The sequence below is a fragment of the Nicrophorus vespilloides genome, unplaced genomic scaffold (genome assembly GCF_001412225.1).
Source record: "Nicrophorus vespilloides isolate i.1.1-1 unplaced genomic scaffold, Nicve_v1.0, whole genome shotgun sequence".
Lineage (NCBI taxonomy): Eukaryota > Metazoa > Arthropoda > Insecta > Coleoptera > Silphidae > Nicrophorus > Nicrophorus vespilloides.
The window spans coordinates 6268-19405 of record NW_017096559.1 but is presented as its reverse complement, the minus strand read 5'-3'; the positions used below and the strand labels follow the sequence as shown (position 1 = coordinate 19405).

The 13138-nt window shown below is 29.7% G+C and overlaps 2 long non-coding RNA genes across 2 annotated transcripts; both read right to left on the bottom strand.

The window, feature by feature from the left end:
* Positions 1-6668: 6668 nt before the first annotated feature.
* Positions 6669-7091, bottom strand: LOC108557395. The gene is made up of 2 exons (XR_001890856.1): positions 6870-7091; positions 6669-6813 (listed from the first exon to the last, which is right to left on the bottom strand). It is a non-coding gene; the product is annotated as an uncharacterized LOC108557395 (long non-coding RNA).
* Positions 7092-10055: 2964 nt separating this feature from the next.
* On the bottom strand, positions 10056-10441 carry LOC108557394. Its single transcript, XR_001890855.1, has 2 exons — positions 10212-10441; positions 10056-10155 (listed from the first exon to the last, which is right to left on the bottom strand). It is a non-coding gene; the product is annotated as an uncharacterized LOC108557394 (long non-coding RNA).
* Positions 10442-13138: the final 2697 nt, after the last annotated feature.

The window sequence follows — 13138 nt, the reverse complement described above, 5'->3', positions numbered from 1 at the left end:
AGACGATGTAGATGAATTAGAAGACGCATGTTTAATAGCTGAACAGAAAGAAGTCGAAATTAATAGGAGAAAAACCCAAGATCAGTTGTATGTAACGACAAATTTAACAAATTCGTTCCAAAATTTTAAAATAGAAAGAAATATGTCGCAAATCAATTCACGTCGTTTGAATAATTCCAATTTTAATAATTATCGCGGTAATAATTTCCGAAATAATCAATCAAACTTTGAAAATCGTATTAATTATTATCAAAATCATTAGTCAAATTCTAGAAACCGTGCTAGTAATTTTCAGAATTAGCAGTTGTACCGAAATGGTCGTGCTGAATTTATCCCAAATCGCGCAGGAAATTACCAAAATCGTTCCTCAAACTTTAGAATTTGCACTGATAATTTCCAAAATAATTATAAAGGCACTCGTGAGAACAATTTCAACAATAATTATGTTAGACAGAATCGTTCAGATGATAGAAATAATAAGATCCAAAACGGACAAAGGGATAACAGATTTTACGGTAATAATAATAACAACCAACGAGGTTATTTAAACCAAGGTAATAATAGTTATAAAACTCAATTCAATAATAGGATTAGTGGAAATCAGAATCATATCAATCGTAATTCTCGCTACCCTAATCATTTAGATAATCGTAACCGCGTACCTCAGAACTCGACAATTGACAACAATCGCGATTCGCGCAATAAAACGAACCGAACACAATTAAACAAGCAGCCAAAAGAAGCCCATAATATCGTTTCCAGTGAAGTCTGCTTATTTAAACCGCAAATAAAATTAGAGTTAGATATTTCCATAGAAGGTTCTTTAATATTTTTAGTTGATACAGGTTCAGATATATTAATATTAAAAAGAAATAAGTTAAATTCCAAATGTAAAATCAATAAATCTGAATTAAATGTTTCGGCAGTCGTAAATACATTCAAAACATTAGGCGATTATCAAGGAGTTTTAAAAATGGGAGACGATTTAATTATACAAAATTTTCACATAATTCAAGATGATGCTAATATTAAGAGTGATGGTATTCTTGGAGTAGATTTTTGAAATAAATGTGACGGAAATATAGATTTTGAAAACAATACTATTAGAATAAACGGAAAATCAATTACTTTTTATCCCGAAGATAATATTATTCTTCCAGCTCGAAGTGAGATAATTATTAAAGCAATTACCCAGATAATTTTGTAGGAGTTTCAGAAAAAAACAGAAATTGAACAAGATATATATTTAGGTTCCAGCTTAACAAACGTTAAAAATAACAGAAGTATACTTAGTGTTATTAATATGTCAGAGAAGGAAAGAATTATTAAACGTCCGTTTGTGAAATTAGAAAATTATAATTCAAATTCAAATCATTTTAACGAGGAACCTATTGCTAATGGAGAACGTATAGAGACAATCTTAAATTCACTAAATAGAGATCATTTAAACTCATTCGAAAATGAATTTGTAGAAAATATTTGCTCCTCATATAGTGACATCTTTCATTTGAATGGAGAAAATTTATCCTGCACAAATGTAGTCAAGCATAAAATTGAATTAAAAAAGGACACGGCTCCAATACATAAAAAAACCTTATCGGTTACCACACGTACACAAAGAAGTTATTAGAGAAGAAACCTGTAGGATGCTACAGGAAGGCATCATAAGATATTCAAAAAGTGAATGGAATATCCCCTCTTTTAGTTGTTCCTAAACATGATAATAACGGATTGGTAAAGAAATGATACGGATTTTAGGAAAATTAACGAAGTTACTATTGGTGATGCATTTCCGCTGCCAATATTACAGAAATATTGGACCAACTCGGTAATTCAAAATATTTTTCTAAACTGGACTTAAGCCAAGGTTTTTACCAAATCCCCATTGAAGAAGATTCGAAAAAAATACAGCATTTAGTACAGGTAATCAACATTTCGAATATAACCGTATGGTTATGGGAATGAAGACTTCTCCTGCAACTTTCCAAATATTAATGAACTCTGTTTTAATTGGACTTCAGGGTTTGAAATGTTTCGTTTACTTTGACGATATTGTAATATATGGAAGAAGTTTTGATGAGCACAATGCACGATTAATAGAAGTTTTTGATAGATTACGCGAAGCGAATTTAAAACTAAAGAAAGAAAAGTGCGAGATTTTAAGAAAAGAAGTTGTTTATTTAGGACACATTATTTCGAACGATGGAATTAAACCGGACCCTAGGAAAATTCAGGATGTAAAAAATTTTCCAACCCCAAAGAACGTTAAAAATATTAAATCTTTTCTTATTTTGACAACATTGTTCTTGTTGAATATAAGTGACTTTATTTACATTTTGGCGATTTTTTTCTTTCATTAAATTTGTTTCTTTCTTTTCACTATCTAGAAAAATTGATTTGAATTGATCTATATTACGTATTTCTTTATCTTTGCCCAATACATTTTTATAATTTGATCTGAAATAACAACTTTTAGTTTTGTCATTAGTTTTTCCACAAATGTAACATTTTACATTTTTATTTTTTTTATGGTTATTTTTAAAATTTTCTTGACAATAATTTTGATTTTCATTAACATTAATTAATTCCTCCTGATTGCAATTAGAGTTACATTGATTAAACTTATAATCATAAGTAGTGTTACATTGATTAAACATATTCTCAAAAGTTCTTGATTCTAAATATAATTGATCTTTTTTAATTTGATTTTCTTTATTTTTTGCAAATTCTAATGCATCTTCTATTGATTCTGAATTGTTATCTGTTACGAATTCTCTAATTTCAGATATAAGACCTAATTTAAAATATTCTGGTAATTCCAATTTTAATAATTCGTCGTTTCTATCTGCTATATCTGAATTGAAAGTATGATGTATGCTATTTCTAATATTTTCTGAAATTTTATTGATTCTATAAAAATATGAATAAACTGATTCATCTGTGTCATTATCATAACTGNTCTGCTGATGGCACAAATATAATTTAATTCTCCAATGAGCAATATCAATACTGGTCCAAATTTATTTAATAATGAAGTTTTAATTCATTCCAAGTTTTATAATTTTTTCCTCTAACTAATATTTCTGCATCCTCTCTTAAACTTGAACAAATACTTAAAATAAGCTGTTCTTCTATGTTTAAAATTGATTATATAAATATCTTTCACAATCTTCTATAAATGTGTCTATCGTTTCAAAATTTCCATTATATTGATGATTTAATATTTTCTCTAATGCAAGTTTTTGCAAGAAAAATTTAATATTTTGAGTTTCCATTTTAATTGAATTTTATTTTTATTTTTTTTTCTGGCCAAAAAAAAGTTTTTGATTTTATGATTTCTCGTAATTTCTACAGAAAACTGTTTTTATCTAATAAAAATTCGGCCATTTGCACAACTAAAACAATCAGAAATAAAAATTCCACTTACATAAGTTTTTACATCTTCCAATCGCCAGCGATTTAGTGCGTGATAACTTCAGGAGTTGGTTTACCCTCTGCCGCGAATGATTTTGAAAGATCCGAGAATTGGCTTGATTCGTCCTATGGTTTCGTAGATGCTGTTAATAACGAGTCTACGTTGTCTTTCGTGTCATGGATGGTCTGAACTGATAGCGCGAAGAAAACAGTATTTACANAGAGATTGGTGTCAGATGATCTGGACACAGTGGAATATTGTCTGGTGTTGTCGTTGTGGAGTCTCAGTTAGTGGAATTAAATAATTCAATTGGTTTTACATAACTTTATTCGTCTTCTTGNNTCTNTGCTTAGTTCTTTAGAGATATTAATCTCTTGGTTTNNATNGAGACTATCTTAGTCTATGAAATTCGTTTGTTTACATGAACTTTATCATATTGATCTTCATCTGAGACTATGCTCGTCTTAGGTTTTTATGAACTATGCTGCTGATTAAACGTTATTATTGTAGATATCTTATATAAACGTTTACTGAAGACTATGCTCAGTCTTTAGGTTTTACTAGACTGTCAGACTTTGAGGTTACTGACATGTCATCTTAGAGGTTTTATCTGAGAATAGTGCAGTCTTCCAAGGTTCTTGAGACTATGCTCAAAGGTATGAGACATATCACTTAAGTTTTACTGAGACTTGCATATTCTATTATAGGGGGAGTTGGACGGTAGTAACTTACTGAGACTAATTCTAAAATACTTATATTACTTACAAAGTTAATTCTTATTGATACGGGGTGGGAGTTGTGATCGGGAGTACGGTTTGTTTATATTGATGTTTATTATTCTATAAAGATCTACATAAGGGTGGAGTGATCGGGTTTATAAAGAAATTCCTATGCATTTGTTTATATGAAAAAGATGATGATTACGATTGTACATGTAACGATCTTTATGTGTTTATGAATAAGACTAATTCGAGTACTAAAATGTATAGGAAGTATCGATGGGATGTTTACGCTTGGTCCCTTTGTTTATACTAAAGTGTATCGAACGGGTCACGACTAGAAGACTTCGTGGTTGTCTCTTATACATAGTTACTTTATATACTCTACTAATAATAACAATTATAATAATAATGATTGGATACAACAACACATCGGTGGCAAAGAAATTAAAATAAGCATAAAAGTATTTAATTTACTATTTGTTTAATAAATAGCAATTTAGAATAACTAATATTTTGTAAATTGTAATATAAAATTGTTTTCAAAAAATTATCAGTTTATTATTACTAACAGAAAGAATATTTTTAAGCAGTTTAATTTGAGATTCCATAAGCAAATTTGAATTTGGGTGTTCTTATTTGTTTTTATTTTGTGGATTTCTTTCAACTCGCGTAGCGGGGTCCGACACTTTGTGATTCCGCTACAGCAAGAATACAGTGGAACCTCGCTTATCGAGTATTTCGCTTAACAAGCAAAATAAATTGTAACAAAAATGACTCGCTTAACGAGTGACGAGTAGAAGTCCTGGATTGTCCACCTGTTACAACATTTGCAAAACCTGTATTTTTTTTTTTTCGTTATTTTTATTTATAGCGGAGTAAAGGTACACCTCCACAAAGTCCCCGGATCGATATATGTAAAATAAACAAATGGAGTCAGATGGATTTTGCAACTTATTGTCATTTATGATCACATATTTTTCCAAACTTGTGTTCGGACACAATATATGTGATTATTTTTTATGCAAAATTTAATAACAGTTGCATGTATCCAAATAAAAAGTCAAAGAATAAAAATGACCATACATATGCAAAATGAAATCATTAAAAAACGAGGCCAAGTTATACTTTTTTTCCGACATGAAACGCATTATAGTATTTTATTAGTTTATATGGGCAAAATTGTTTATGAGTATTTCGCTATGCAAGTAAAGATCCTAAAATTCTGGAACGTTAAATACTCAGAATTGAAACACTCTTATAAACATATAAGAAACTTTCAAGAATACGCTTAGTTTAATTTTTAATATCTAATAGGTTTGAATCAGGCAAGTAGTAAACAGAACCATTTAAGCATTTCTGTGCAAATGCTTAATAATCAATTTATTTATTATAATAACTGATAAGGCTGTTTTTTTAGAAAGATAACCCCCCGTTTTGAACCATCTAGAACAAATATAAAAAATTCAAACGTTAAGTAAATAACTAACAAGAGTACACGTAAATAATAAACAATATAAGGAGTGGATAAGTTGATAGACTTTTCTATTTAAAAAATGATCGCAAAATACCTATAAAATGATTAATAATTTAAACAATAACATAAGTTCTTTTAAAATAAATAGTAAATACCTTCTAACGCGTATGGTAAGTACTAAAATGTCAATCAACCATAATGACATGAAAAATAAAATAATTATCGCCTTGTGACAATAGAAACCTCCGTCCAATATCCATGAGCAAAATATAACTTATTTATATTATATTTATATAGAGGTTTCTATTATTGATTAATACTTATTATTTCTTTTATAAATTAATAAATAAAAAATCATACATTTTAATTTTTGCTCTTAAATGTATTAACCACAATTGAAATAAAATGATTATTAAGCAGTTGCACCGAAATGCTTGAATGGTTCTGTTTACTACTGCCTGGTTCGAATCTATAAGATCTCTTTATACGTATTCTTGGAAGTTTCTTGTATGTTTATAAAAGTGTTTCAATTCGGAGTATTCTTGTAGAGGCGGAATCACAAAGGACTGGACCGCGACTATATATATTTATGTATTTTATTACTCCTTAATTAAAATATTATATAAACTAATAATATTTTGAAAACAATTTTATATTTCAATTTACAAAAGTTGTTAGTTTTTTCCACCAACTGTCTATTGACAGTTTTTTTTTATATTTTTTTAATATTTAGTGTAACAATTATCAATTTTTGTTCTATTATTTTATATACACATATTATTTCTAGGACTGAATAACGTTTTATGTATTATTGTATGTATACTATACAGATTTCTTTCTTTTTTTTAAGTGCAAAAGGGGGTCGCGGACAACTTCGTATACTTATTTATTTTATGGGACCTATAACAATGGCAATAAAACAGTTGAATGCGTTACATTAAATATACTTGAGTGCGAATAAGCAAAGTAAGTACAAACAACAAAAATAATAATAATGAAATAGTTCCTTTTTTCATTGATTTATGCTATTAGGAACTGGGATGATTTTAGAAATATGTTTTTTTTTATTTAGTGATTCTTTATTTAACAAAATAAAATAAACAATTAATTTTGAAACGATAAACTTTACAGTTATTAAGAATTTGGTGTATTTCGTTATTCATTGATTATAAACAATCCTTTTTACATGGCGCCAGAATTACCTAAAAATATCATTTAATTAAATAAAAACATTTTTGCTATCTCAATTGTAACTTACCTTTACTCTGGTGCTCTATACTCGCACCTATCGCAACACCAACATTTTAGTAAATCAGCCTTTACGAGCACTTCCTTTTCGGAGCAAGTCACCTCTTTGCATGTCTTTAATCCATGCTTGATTTCGTAGCAGCATTCGATCATTTGATCTTTAGCCTCAAAGGACTTGGCGCTGATAGCGGCGATAACTGCGAAGAAAATGGCGAAAAGTGCGAAGAACTTCATTGTGGATCTGTAATTTCCTGAAGTTCGGAAAGTCGTTTTATACAAGCTGACTCCTGTTTAAAAAAAGTTTAAATATTTGTTAATTACTTACATATTTCTTTTCGAAATAATTTCTATTGTTAACAGATTATAGTAAGCTGTACAGGACAATAGTGTTAGTTTAATAATGATAAATTGTGCATTGTTTTATTACATTAATTTGTAATTGGAGATTAGATTTTATTCTTGACAAATCCTTATTTTTTTTTAGTTTAGTAAATCTTTTTACGATAATAATGTAATTTGCTGGCTGTCAGCCTTCTGGGCAACGGCGTGACAACAAGAAGATTGAAGCGTTTGAATCCCTTGAACCTTCACTTTAGATTTGATTAAAAAATAAAATCATATAAAAACGAATGCTGCAATTGGGATTCAAGTTCTTAATGTCAACATAAAAGTTTTATATTCGGCTTGATATTTGACAGCAATATCCGAAGTTTTTGGTCAAGACCTTTCAAGCATGACCGCCTATAATTTTTAATTATTACAAGAGTTGAAAAACTTTGCTCACATGAATATGTCGTTGAAAATGGAAGTAGTGTTAGGATGGCGTTGTCACTGCAGAAACGCGAGGATATTCATTTTTAACAATTTTTTTTTTGTGTAGAGGGATTCAGTGGGATTCAGTATAAAACAATAAAGATTCATATTCGGCTCCCATTAGTAAGTATTCCAAACATTCGCGAATTTTATGCTCTCGATTTAATTATGTTTATGATTTTAATGCATTCATTCATCGTGTTCAAAAGTTCCTCTGGCAAATTCTTGACCATCAATGCTTCTGGATGTATGTAGCAGTGTATAAATTGTATTATCGGATTTTTTTGTTTTACACAAGAGACAAAACCTTGTTTACTACCCGTCATTGCCGCAGCGCCATCCGTGCAAACAGCAATGCAATTACCCCCTTGAATATTATATATTTTGAAAAAAATCATCGATTGCTCGAAAAAATATTGTTAGAATATTGTCTTATTTGACCGTATCACACCTGTATCGGCACACCGGTTGCGGAGCACTGAAATGAAGAACTGTACTCGTATGATCGTTCTGCCTTCTCTTGTGCTCAGATCCAGGAATTTTATAAATTTTACTGTATATTATTTCTCTGTTATTTTCCTTGTTATTATAAATTTGTTGAGTACCATCATTGTTATTTATTATGTTTCATCTCTGAAAAGTCAATAGATTTTTTGAAATATTTTTTTAATTTTTTATTGTATTTTCTAGGTTTGGGCTAAATGTACTGTCGTGTCCCAGGGATAGAATTCTGGACAAAGTGGAATATTGTCTGGTGTTGTCGTTGTGGAGTCTCAGTAGTTGGGAATTAAATAATTCAATTGATTTAAAACAAGTTTATTATAATTGGTACTCTTGGGGTCCCTTTCCAAGAGAATGTAGTTTAATCGATAGGTTGACTAAGACTATGCTTGTCTTAGGTTTTATGCGACTATGCTCGTTATATTAACTTTTTACTGAGACTGATTCTAAATACTTATTCTAATTACAAAGTTAATTCTTATTAATACGGGATGGGAGTTGTGATCGTGTAGGGTTTGTATATATTGATGATTAAGCGTTCCCACGGGAATCGGCCTCGGTGGTTTTGTTTATTATAAGACCGGGACAAATTCCTATGCATTTGTTTATATGAAAAAGATGATCAATTACGATTGTACATGTAACGATCATTATGTGTTTATAATAAGGACTTGAATTCGGAGTAAAGGTATAGGAGTATCCATGGGAATGTTTACGCTTGGTCCCCTTTGTTTATATTAAAGCGTATCGAACTGGAATCACGGTAGAGATTCATTTATGCTAATGTTTATGTTTATATAATAATGCGACTAAGAGACGCATTGGATGTCTCTAGTTCGTTAATACACTATATTAATAATAACAATTACAATAATAATGGTTGGACACAACAGTACATTTTAGTACTTTGGTATTCGAGTAGGTATCCGCATTCTTACGTATCGATTGAATTGTTTACTCCTAGCCCCCTTTATTTATATTATCGATAGTATCGATTAGGGGTCTCGCTGGAGGTTTCATTGTACTTATATATTTGCTTATACATAAAGGCGTATCGAGTAAGAGACTTCATAGATGTCTCTTATAGATAGTTTATTTATAATAAACCTATTTAAATTGAAACTTTTATGGAATATATAAGATTGCGATTATGTTTAGAGAGGCAATAAATCAATTAAATCAAGGAAGCCTCGGCGTTTTCATATTTTTTAATGAAATAATATTTGAACTGAACTTACAGTTAAATTGCGCCTCGGACATCTCAAGTGATTAATCCGCCACTGATTTTTGCGCTACAGTAAATATGCTTTAGTGTGAAGAAAAAAATCAGTAAAAACAACAATAATACTGATAGTGAAATGGTGTATTATTTATGAACGTTCTATTTTGTTAAACTATAATTGTTGAGCTAGTATACAAATGTAGGACTTCATTATCGTTAAACGGTTAATTGGTTTTACCTGGCGATATGATTACAGAAAGAGCTTTTTTGAAGCAGTTATTTGTACGAAAATTCGAACAAGTCTGAGTGATTTCGATACGATTTAACTACAGATATTTTGCATATTTTAATTTACAGAAAGAACTGGATCTACAAATTAAAAAAGTGTTATATCGGGTAATGTACATACAACATATTCAATTAAAACAAATTACCGGTTTGTAAAAAATATGTTTAGCGGTAAACAAAAATCACGGTAAATTTGGATACCCATTACTGATCTCGAATTTACAAGCATCTAGTTTAGCATAAAATTCTAGAATTCAAACACGATATACACAAATGTACTTTTTCATTGATTTTTGCTGTTAGGACCTGGGATTAAATTTAAACATATTTTTTTAATTAATGATTATTTATTTAATGAAATATAATAAACTATTAATTTTGAATCAGAAAATTTAATTGTTATTAAGAATTTGGTGTACTTGGTTATTCATTGTTGCTAATATCCGTTTTTATGGCGTGAAGTAAGAATCACCTAAAAGTAAAAGATAATTAAATAAAAACGTTATATTTATTTATCTTGCAACTTACCTTTACTCTGGTGCTCTATACTCGCACCTATCGCAGCACCAACATTTTAGTAAATCAGCCTTTACGAGCACTTCCTTTTCGGAGCAAGTCACCTCTTTGCATGTCTTTAATCCATGCTTGATTTCGTAGCAGCATTCGATCATTTGATCGTTAGCCTCAAAGGACTTGGCGCTGATAGCGGCGATAACTGCGAAGAAAATGGCGAAAAGTGCGAAGAACTTCATTGTGGATCTGTAATTTCCTGAAGTTCGGAAAGTCGTTTTATAGTAGCTGATTCCTGTTTAAAAAAAGTTTAAATATTTATTTATTACTTACATATTTCTTTTGGAAATAATTTCTATTCTTAAGAGATTATAGTAAGCTGTACAGGACAATAGTGTTAGTTTAATAATGATAAATTGTGCATTGTTCTATTACATTCATTTGTAATTGGAGATTACATTTTATTCTTAACAAATCCTTATTTTTTTTAGTTTATTAAACCTTTTATTTACAATATTACATTAGTTTGTTGGTGGTCAATCTTCTGGACAAATGCGTGACAACAAGAAAATTGAAGGGTTTCAATCACTTGGAGATTAATATGTAGTTACATTTTGTTCTTGATAAATCCTTAGGCGTAACAACAAGAAGATTGAAGCGTTTCAATCCCTTGTATCTTCAATTTAGGTTTAATTAAAAAAATAAAATCATACAAAAACGAATGCTGCAATTGGGAAGCAAGTTCCTCATACATTTGACAAAAAACTAGTTTTTCTAATTTGTATAATTCAATTAAAAACATTCGTTGTTTTCTGCCATGTTTTTCAACTATTTTTTTTTTTCTGCAAATCTTAAAATATACAACATTTTTTTAGGTGAACTAGAAACAATATTATTCTCGAAAAAAAACTATTATAAAAAAAAAATCCTCTACATTTTTTGCGCGGCCCATTTTGATTTGTGTCGGAGGTTGTGAAGGTTACGCGACAAGTATTTAGTCTGTTGCATTTTTAAGTATCCAAAGCAGAAAATCCACATCAAGAGGCTGCATAAATTTGATTACGACGATTTAAATCTAATCTGGTAATTTCTCATTTCAACTCAAGTAATTTAAAGTGCGAAAAACTCGCATTTTAAAATCAAAAGCTTTATAATTATAGATAATCGCAGTTGTTTCGTCCCACGGATGAAATTCTGGATACATAATTTTGGCTTGTGGAGGCTGTGGTAATTTAATGAAATTCATGTGGTTTTACATAATTCGTTACTGGGTCGATTTTTCTTCACTTAACATTCTTATTGAGACTATGTTCATCGTTTAAGATTCTCCTCAGTCTAAGTCGAAACAAATATTCTACTTACAAGGTTAATTCTAATGATTATATAGTTTTGTTTGTTATGCACCCGGGTCAAATCCTTTACATTTGTTTATGTTCAAAATAGTATCAATTATGATTCTACGTGGGAAGATTATAAAAGTACTTGAATTCGGAGTATTCAAAGAGGTATTCCCATTCTAATCGTATCGATGGGATTGTTTACGCCTGGCCCCCTTTTTTTATATTATTAAAGTGTATCGATCCAGGGTCTCGGTACTTGTTTATACAAAAAGGCTAAAAAATTGCATTGGCTTATGGGCAGATATTTGGGAGTCTCAACTGAGAACAAACTCTTCGTGTATAAGGCAGTCATCAACCGATTTGGACCTACAGTATTCAACTTTGGGGATCTGCATGCAATTCAAGCATAGGTATTATCCAGAGATTTTAGTCAAAAAACGTTGAAGCAATTTCCCAATTCTCTCTGGTTCACCACCAATGACTCCATTCACCAGTCCACTGGTATCGGCTTCGTTAAAGAAGAATAATAAATAATTTGTAAGAAATCATATTAAATAAATTAAGCATTCGCAGGGAAATTCTAAATTAGTTCTTTTTACTACGTGCCTGGTTGAATCCTCTTCAATATGTTTATATAAGAAGGTAGATTTAAAGTATAATTGCAGTTTCCAAATCACAACATAAAATAAATGCTTACGCTTGGTCCCCTTTGTTTATATTAAAGTGTATCGAACTGGAATCACGGTAGAGATTACTTTATGCTAATGTTTATGTTTATATAATAATGCGACTAAGAGACGCCTTGGATGTCTCTAGTTCGTTAATACACTATATTAATAATAACAATTATAATATTAATGGTTGGACACAACACTATTAAAAAAAAAATCCGTGCAAAATTTCACGTGAATTGTTATAAATTAAACAAATATTGAAAGGAAAATGTAAAAATGAAATATAATTACAATTTGCAGGACTGAAAGACTTTTTCAATTTATCTCACTTTGCATTTGATAATTTTTTAAAATGTATGTATTGAAATTGAAGCTGTTGAATGTGCCACTTCTTCTGGTTTTACTTAAAGTTCCGTTTCTGCTTGGATTAGTAAATATTTCAATACTTTATTTTCTTAACCTCAAGATTTGTCTAAAATCCACTCTTATTTATGGTTTTGGTGATGCGTTCGGGTATAATTTGTATACTTACTACATTTATGGAACCTATAAGAATGCGATTATGTTTAGAATGGCAATTAAACAGTCGTAAAAAGGCATCCTCTTTGAGCTGCATTAAATATACTTTAGTGTGGACAAGTAAAATAAGTTCAAATAAGAATATTATTGAAATCGTTTATTATTTATGGACGTTCTATTTTATTAAATTATGTTACAATTATTGGGCTATTTATACAGATATAGTTAGCATCATATTACTGAACTGGAACTGGAATTATTTGTTGTAATATACATTTTCTACTTAATGATTATTTATTAAACGAAATGTGAACTATTAATTTTGAAACTAACAAAAAACTACTAAAATCTTCTTAATAATTTCGATTTCAGCAAATATTATGTATGCTATACATTATTCATAATATCCTTA